Here is a 9,217-nt window from a genome sequence, read left to right as displayed (position 1 = left end):
ATCATTGAAGGTCACTTAAGAACTTGCCTACCACAGTAGTATGTAAGCTGAGAACTCATTGCCAATGAAGAAATCAGCCATGACACAACCAGGCAAAAATAATTCAAGCAAGGGAATGACATCATATATTTTGTAATATTATTTTAACCAAACCTCATTCATAGACAGGAGCACTACAAAAAAATATTTGCCTGAGGCCTTGCAAACCCTAGGAGTGGCCCTGCCCCCACATCTAATGTTTCCTACTTATTGTTTCCCTTGGGCTTCTTCCTTGGTATTTGCCCCCTAGAGGTCATTATGCTCTACCAGGTTATACTCTTGGAAGAAGTTTCTTTAAGCCAATTGGAGCTCACTTCTCTCCTTGTTGTTTACTCGGCATTTTTGCCCTTCCAAACACAGAAAATTCAGGCTGCATTTCAAAACCATGTTTTACATTAGTCTGGTGGCAGTATATGATGGTCCTACAAGTGTTTGCAATTTAGAAACTTGTAGCTCATCTGGGAGCATCACTTATTTCTATGAATCATTCTCTTACAATATCCCTTACTTAGTACACAGGGGGAGATAGGACAGCATCCCCTACCTTTCATGTTTCCTGGAAAATAATACCTAGCCGGACCATCAGGTCTAATGCATCTTTTGGAGTAAAAATTAATATAAGACTGGGTCTTATTTTACTATAAGACTGGGTATAATATAATATAATATAATATAATATAATATAATATAATATAATAGTACAGTGTAATATAATAGTATAATACCAGGTCTTATATTAATTTTTTTCCAAAAGACACATTAGAGCTGATGGTCCAGCTAGGTCTTATTTTCCGGGAAAAGGGGTAGTAGGACATCAACATTCTTCAAACAACCCAATTATTTTTAATTTCTTGTATTTGTGTGTATAAATTAGTAATGAATGTTATATCAGTAGAGCATGATCAGTTTTCCTTACTTGTAATATGCCCGGGCATCTCAATTTAGGAGGAGGTAGTACTTGGCATTAACACTAAGGTGGACATATTAACATGTCACATCCTGTTACAGTATCATAAATAATACCTTAATGAGAAAGTTTGGTATGGACGGATGGATAGATAGATAGGTAGATAGATAAAAGAAAATATAGGAGGTTTTGGCCTTGCACCCACTCTGCGAGGAAAAAGTCCGGGCACGTCCGCGCATGTGTGTGCGTGGGGCCTGAGGTGCTCGTGGATCCACGCTAGGTCTCCGCGAGGACAGAAGAAGCCATGGGTGGGACCGCCAGCACCCGCCGGGTCACCTTCGAGGCAGATAAGAATGAGAACATCACCGTGGTGAAGGGCATCCGGCTTTCGGAAAATGTGATCGAGCGTATGAAGGAACCGTCTCCATCGAAGTCTCAGCGGTATTCTGGTGCTTACGGTACCTCAGTGTCTGATGAAGAATTGAATAGAGGAGTAGCTGCGGAGCTGGCCCTAGAACAAGCCAAGAATTAATTTGAAAACCAGAAACGATTAAAACAAGGGAAAGAAGTGGGCTGAGACAGGGCTTTAGCCAATGAGCAGCTGACCAGAGCTATTCTCCGCAAGAGGATGTCCAGTGAGGAAGAGCGCTCCAAGGCAACGCTGCTGGCTAAGCAGCTGGAGGAGAAAAACCGAGTGTTAGAGAACCCGGATACGTTCTACAAAGAGCAGCTGGCTGGATTGGAGGAGAGGAGCTCCGAGTTCTACAAAGTCACCACTGAACAGTACCAGAAAGCTGCGGAAGAGGTGGAAGCAAAGCTCAAGCGGTATGAGCTTCACCCAGTCTGCGCTGACCTGCAGGCCAAGAATCTGCAGTGTTAGCGCCAGAAGAGCCAGCAGATCCCAGCTGCTCTGCGCTGGCTGGCCAGTACATGCGCTGTGTGAATCAGGCCAAACAGAGCATGCTTGAGAAGGGAGGATAAAATCAACTTGTACAGGATGCAAAACTCCTTCAACGTTAATTCCAGAGGCGGAATAGTCTTTTTTTTTCCTAGTAAGAAAGTAATCTATTTGCAGAGAAGACCAGTAAAGAGAAGTCCCGGAGAGCAGAGGGAACAGGAAGAAACCTGTCACCATGTGGTCAACGACGATTTGGAAAGCTAAGGCCTCGGTCAGGGGTCCGTCACAAAGGACATGCTGCAGTGTTAATAAACCGCAGTATGATGACAAAAAGAGAAAGGTAGCCCTCTCTACCTTTTGTCCTTTCTGTTCGCTTACTTTTCTAACTAGGCTCCATCGTTAGGTGAACCTCCACTCCACCAAAGCTCCGGGGTTTGAATTGGGCGGTAAGGAGGTCATTGGAGTGGGGAAAGGAGAGGGAAAAACACCTCAACCTGGGGCCAAGCAGCGCTGGGCGGAATTTCTAGACTGTGGCATGTTGGGTTTCTCTCTTTTTCTTTCTTTTCTCCCTTGACTATATAAGAGCCGTTTCATTTTAACTTATTATGGTGATCGTGTAGGAAGATCGTGTAAAAAAGGAGAGAAAATGTACCTCTTTTATTGGAATACTGTTTATGATTGCAAGTGAAATGAGGCCTTTTTTATCAACGTAAAGGCAACCTCCGCTTATATAAACGCTTCTCTATCGTGATACTGACATCTTTACTTCACTCACTATCAATAATAAATATATTTTCTGACGAAAAAAAGAAAATATAAAATTATCTTTTATGTTTTAGTTTAAGAGAATTGCTTGTATGTAGAATTAATGAAAGAACATATAAACATATAATGATAGAACATATAAAACATTTTAAGTCTCTTCATAAAAATAATTTTTATAAGCGACAGTGGAAGATCATGTCATGAAGGAGAACAAATAAACACTAAAGAACAAATAAACAAAAGAAAACACACACAGACACACACACACACACACACACACATAAACACACACACACACTCAGAGAAAGAATGAAAACCAGGGTAGTGTAGTATAAATATTACCAAAACAATGAACAGATAGGGTATATCAGATAGGACAATATAATCTAGTTTAAGATACTATTTTTAAAGACAATATAATTGAAATACAATATGTAAATGCAACCCTCTTGTTAAGGATTCAGCATTGAGTGAAAGAGCCAATTCTTGGAGGGTAAATTTCTTTTGAACTCTTAGAAGGTTCCCATCGGCATTACATTCTTGACCTATTTCTTCTCATTTTGATGCAATTCACTGTTCCCTTTGTTGCTGGGTCACTTCCTGGAATGGTGAATTTTGCCCTCAGAGTATTGTACTCCTCTCTGCAAGTGTTTGAGCGAGTTGGGTTAAAGGTGTATTTCTCTTTCCTGTCCTTGTTCAAGCATTCAATCATGTGTTTACCTATTCAGAAATTTTATTTTTTCTTGTTCAAGATTTCACGTACCTATCACAATCATTTTTTTAATCTGTCATTTCTTGTTCCATTCCGCAGAAGTATTACTAATCCTTAAACAAAAAACGATAGATTAACCGAAACTTTATTTCCTCTTGTTAGTGTTGGCAATGGCACTTAATTTATCCTTGTATACTGACTTGCTAATTTTTTTTTTTAATAATAACAAAACAGTTTCTTGTAACTAGAAAAGTAAGCATGATTTACAATCACAAATTTAATTATAAGGAGATCCTCATTTCTGAACGAAAGCAATATTGAAAGATTCGAAAAGTTTTCTAAGGGGCACCCCCATTTGGGACCCCCTCCCACTCGGGAGCTCTGACTCTTTGCTTTCAATAAACTATCCTCTTTTTAAAACTCAAAAAAAAAAAAAGTTTTCTAAGAAAACTAACAATTCTGTATTCTTGTATATAAAAAGAAGAAACATGTTCTCCAGATAGAAAAAAAAAATTAAGTACAATCAATAAGAACAAGCAATGTCTCAGTAAAAACAAAACATTTTATTTATTTATTTATGTTTGTTCTCAACACATTCTGAATAAAACAAAAAACTAAAAGTTGGGATCTGGATACATCAATGAAATGAAAATGTAGGGCATTTCTAATAAATTTTTGGTCATTTCATTAAAATAAATGTGTGCTTCTTCTAAACATATAGGGAAATAAATTACATAATGTAAAAAGTATAAAAGACACATATATGTATATTACCTATGGGAAACTAAAATGGTTGAAATATCTAAAAGAGCAAATTAACATAGAAATACTGTTTAAATGAGTGATATACTTCTTGTTATAGGACTTCTAGAAAAATTGCAATTGCTGACACCATCTAAAATGCACATAATGAAATAGTATTTGAGTAATAACATTACAAATAATTGTTAATATTTTTCTGACTCCTTTGTATATAGTAGGGAGTGGGTTCAGCGTTTATATGTAAGTCCTGGGAATCAAAAGACTTTAGCTTCAAATTTCAGGTGTGCCATTTATTAGCTGTATGTCCTGCAGCAATAAATTCATCCCTGTGAAATTCAGGATGCTCATCTCTTAAGTGTGTTGATAACAAATAGCAAGAAGTGCGGTGTTTAAATTAAATGGAACAATACAGAAGGGAATACCTGACTCCCCCCCAAAAAAACGCAAAGGATTTCCCTTTCATTAGCATTTCTGATCTGCAGAAATAGGCTGAAGCCTGGTTAACTTCCCCCCCCCCCTCTGTTTGCTATCCTTTATTAAAGGATCCCGTATCTTCATGGGATCCCAGGCAAATCAGAAACCAGACAGGTCCTCCAAATGTATCAAGAGGCATCAATGGGAGGGGAATGACTTATGATCTCCCCATACCTCCCTGGAAACAGAAACCATCACAGACAGACAAACAGGAATGGGGGACGAGAACTCGCCTTATTCTAGGTTCTTTCCCCTTTGGCCTCACTTGAAAAGAAAGTTAAACACTAAGTCTGGTTAATTTTTAAAACACAACAGTTTCAATATTTATATTTATTTTAAGATCTGCTGCCACTTGAAATGTTCAAAGAAAAACATATTTCAAAAGAAGCCTCTTGCTAAGGGTAGCTATTTAAAACTAACCGAGGATATTAGTTCATAGCTATGCTACACATAATTGAGTCAATACTGCATGCCTGCCTGTGGAATGGGGAAAAAAAATAGAAATCCAAGTCTCAAAAAATGTCTCCCATGATTAGAAATGTCCAAGACATGGATAGAACACTTCAAAAAGCAAAGAAATGTTGACTGTAATTATGAGTCTTTTGTTCTTTTTCCTAAACTCACAGAAGATTAAGTACTGGAAAGATGAAACTTTATAATATGAAAAAATATAATTAAGACAACAGGCTTGGAAAGAATATAGAAAAAAGACAAGATGATTTATACCAAATGCAAGTGTCTCTATTGAATAAGTAAGGTGATTCAAGAACAGAGTTCAAGTCTGAACCTCTTTTAACAGAGGGAAAAAAAATGAGAAACACTCTCCTAACTCATTATGTAAACTTATTACTACATATAAACAAGAACTATACAAGAAAGCCTATAGCATATGCTATTTATATCAGTTTTTGGCATAAAATTCATCCCAAAGTGTTTTATTGTGTGGGGCAGACATTCTGATAGGACACATCTGAGAAGACATATCTGAATTTCTTATCTGGGACCTCAACTGGAAAGATTGAAATAGCTGCAGTTGACTTGTGCAACAGAGGGCCAGAAGTATCTTTGTACTTCATTCACATTTCGGTCATCTAGGCTAATATGACTTGTACACCCAGATCAACTAGGAATGGGACCTACATGTGGCCTCTCATGTGACTTGAGTTTCCTCACAGCATGGTGATTACTGAGTGTTTGAACTTTTTACATTGTGGCTGAGGGCTCCTAGAGTTGTTAGGCATGCAAGCAAAGCAAAGTTTGAAAGTTCTCTTAGAGGGGACATAGCACCCACCACATTTTGGAAGGAGAGTGAGAGATGTAATCATATATTTAAATCACCATACTGTTAGTTCCCGATGCCACATCCCTTCAGTCTAATCTCTGATTTCAGCTTTATGTGCAATGGGCCAATCCTTTACATGTTGTGAGAATTCTGTCAAGTATTTATTATGTTCCTCAGCTTCAATTTTGTATTCTGCTTTTTTCTTCCCTTCCCTCTTTTTTCTTTTTTCTTTCTTTTTTCTTTTTTCTTTTTTTGTGGTCTAGATGCAGATCTTTAAATATATTACATGTATTCTATTTTACTAATGATGGGAAAACTGTTCTTTTGCGATAATAATAAACATGTTGATATTAGGGAAAAGAAAATACATACATACAGAAACAAGTAAAAAAATAACAACAAAATTCTCATCATTGACTGCGGAGAGGGTCCTCAGCAAGAGTGAGCCATAGTTGCACACAGTGGTAACCAGTTTAGTAATTCAATCTATTTGTTTTGGCTTTCTCTGTCTCCTGCTCTTTGTTCTCTCATGCTTTTGCACGCTTTCCAAATGAACTACTGGCAGACAAGTTCTAGTCTTGGTTATGTTTTTGAACAAAGGGAAAAAATAGAAATCAAAAATAGAATGCAAAATGAACATCTCATTAGGAATGAACAAAGCAAAAACTAAGAAACTATATTAAATAGTACATACAAACAGTACATTGTGAAAAAGCAGCTTATTTTATGAATATAAGACAGTTTTATGTTTCATTAGGGTATAATTGACATACAATCAACTATACATATGTAAAGTGTACAATTTGATATATATAACCCTTAACACAGTTAAAATAGTTAACATAGCCATCATCGCCCACGTTCCCTCCTGAGCTATTTTAATCTACTTCTTTACCTATAGTTTCAGTAAAATACAAAATAATAAAGGAGTCTATGTAAAACTAAGCAATTGACAAAATCTGCCTGACAACACTATGGGTAAAGATTAAATAGAGGGATGAGAGTAAAACCTAAAAAGTGTAAACTGGTGCAACTGCTTTGGAAAATAATTTTCCGTTATTTTTTTAATATGAAACATGAGTATAACTTATTACTTGATAATTCCCTTTTAGATTTATATGCTAGATAAATAAGTATGCGCGTGCATACACACACATACACAGATACACACATGCTATATGCTCGTGGTAGCGTCATTCATAACAGCAAAGCTCTCCTTCAAAAAGTGAACAGCTAAAAACAAAAGGATATTACAAAGAAGTGAAATGAGCCATAGCACCACCTTACACAATCATACTGCATTGCTAATAGGGGGTCTGCCTGACCTGATGTGCATCACGATGGCATGTTACCTCTGAAGAGTCCACACCAAATACAGTCTCACCAGAATCTAAACAGTTCTTTAAACTTAACTTCTCTTTTCTTGGCAATACAAGGGGTAGAGAAATAAGTTTAATCACACCTCAAAGACATAATCAGACAAATCCAGTCTGTGACTTTCTTGTAAGATAACAGCACTTGTCTCTTCAGAAAAGCTATGCCATGAGGAAACTGTAAGATGGTGATCTCTTTCTAGATTAAAGGAGGCTAAAGAGATACCAGTATACAATGTGTAAACATTGAAAAAAGATAAAGGCGTGTTTGAGACAATTATGAAAATTAAAATATGGCCTGGATTTTAACTGTTTTAGGGATTTTTTTTTTTTATTAAATGGTATTTAGAAAATATCCCCATTTTTAGTAGGTGCATGCTGAATTATTGCTTTATGTACATGTAGAAAATGTGGCAGGATGTTAAAAATTGAATCTAGATGATATGCATATTGATGTTCATTGAAATTGTATTTGTTTTTAAAAATTCAAATAAATTTTATAATTATTAAAAAAATTAAATATATTTATTTAAAAATGTTGAAACTAAAATATTTCTGCCTCCAGCTTCTCTCAGTTTCCATAAATTCTTTACATTACTGTCAAAATTATCTCACTAACACACAGATCTATTTAATTAACACACACGACTATTTGTTTCTCAAGGCTTACTTTAAATAGCACCTCTTCTGAGAGGATTCATTTAACTCCCTAGAAATTGTGGGGGTTCCCTATATGTTTTGCCATAACAATTACACAGTTGATATTCTTTTAGTCTAGTTTTATACTCAATATTTTTATTTCTCTTTCTAAACTCTTAACTCTTTTGGTATGCAACTGAACTGAGATTTAGTCTGCTAAAATTCAACATTTAACATTTATGATGTCCCAGGCTATGGAGATTAGACTTTTTTTTTGATTACTATGTTATTTAATATAATATATGAGTGTTCAGTTTGTTGAACAAACATTTCATATCTTATATATTGAAAATAATAAGCACATCTAAATATTCTTGAAAATTTTAGCATGTTATTACTTAAGCATTGAATCAAATAAAAATACCACTTAATTAAAACTCAATATAATAATCTATTGTGTCAAATATGAAACATTGATTTCATAATGTATTTTGAAAAATAAAATGTTCCCAAATTTATAATATATTACTTTAAAAATTAGAAATATCTCCATCAAATTTACTACCAAACAGCATGAAAAAGCCTAATGCATACATTTTGACAAAGCTATGAAGATTGATAATCAGTTTAACCTTTTTATTTTAAAACTCCTTTTTAATAATAAAGACATTTTATGATAAATGTCATGAGAAATATTTGTGGCAATGTTTTTCCTCCTGAATTCTGTTTAAAATAATGTGTTATACAGGTATGAGATAAAAATTTCTCAATAGTAGAAGAAATTCTGACCATCTAAATAAACTCCTCTCATATGATTTCTGCATGTGGGTCATTGATTCCATTTCTGTTGGTTTCTGAGGTTGTTACTATTACTGACATTTTAATACCATACTTTGTTGAGAGAGAATTTAGGTAATAAGAGATTTGTATTTAATTAGCTCTCATAGATTTTACTGTTTGGATGACAAATCAATTTCTCTAACATACAAAACTAAATGAAAAACAAACACAGCCTCATTTAGTCTATTGATTTCTCCCATGTTTTTGCTGCCTCACTTTATTTATTTATTTTTTATATTTTTCTTGTCATGCTTGGATTGAAGCCTAAGCTTCCATCCACAGATGCTAACATCAAGCTAGTCCTAAAAGTGAAATAAAGTGTGCTCCTCTGTCTGACCTTCCTGGCCTTAGCTAAGAATTAGATAATTTATTCCCTTTCTTATACCAATGGCAGAGCTACTCCCTTCATGAAAAGCTGCTACACCCATATGTATTAGACAAGACATAAAGCTCTGGCTGCTATGTAATGCTTTTTGAGCACATAAAGCTTGCTCACTGCTTATATCTCAGCTCACAAGACAAACAA

At 35.3% G+C, this 9,217-nt stretch overlaps 1 pseudogene; it reads left to right on the top strand.

Annotated features, from left to right (window-relative positions):
• Nucleotides 1-1,242: 1,242 nt before the first annotated feature.
• LOC117020591 (MICOS complex subunit MIC19-like) lies at nucleotides 1,243-1,967 on the top strand (annotated as a pseudogene).
• Nucleotides 1,968-9,217: the final 7,250 nt, after the last annotated feature.

Source organism: Rhinolophus ferrumequinum, chromosome 3, assembly GCF_004115265.2.
Source record: "Rhinolophus ferrumequinum isolate MPI-CBG mRhiFer1 chromosome 3, mRhiFer1_v1.p, whole genome shotgun sequence".
NCBI classification, from domain to species: domain Eukaryota; kingdom Metazoa; phylum Chordata; class Mammalia; order Chiroptera; family Rhinolophidae; genus Rhinolophus; species Rhinolophus ferrumequinum.
The sequence above is the reverse complement of the archived record's forward strand: the minus strand, read 5'-3'. Positions and strand labels throughout refer to the sequence as shown.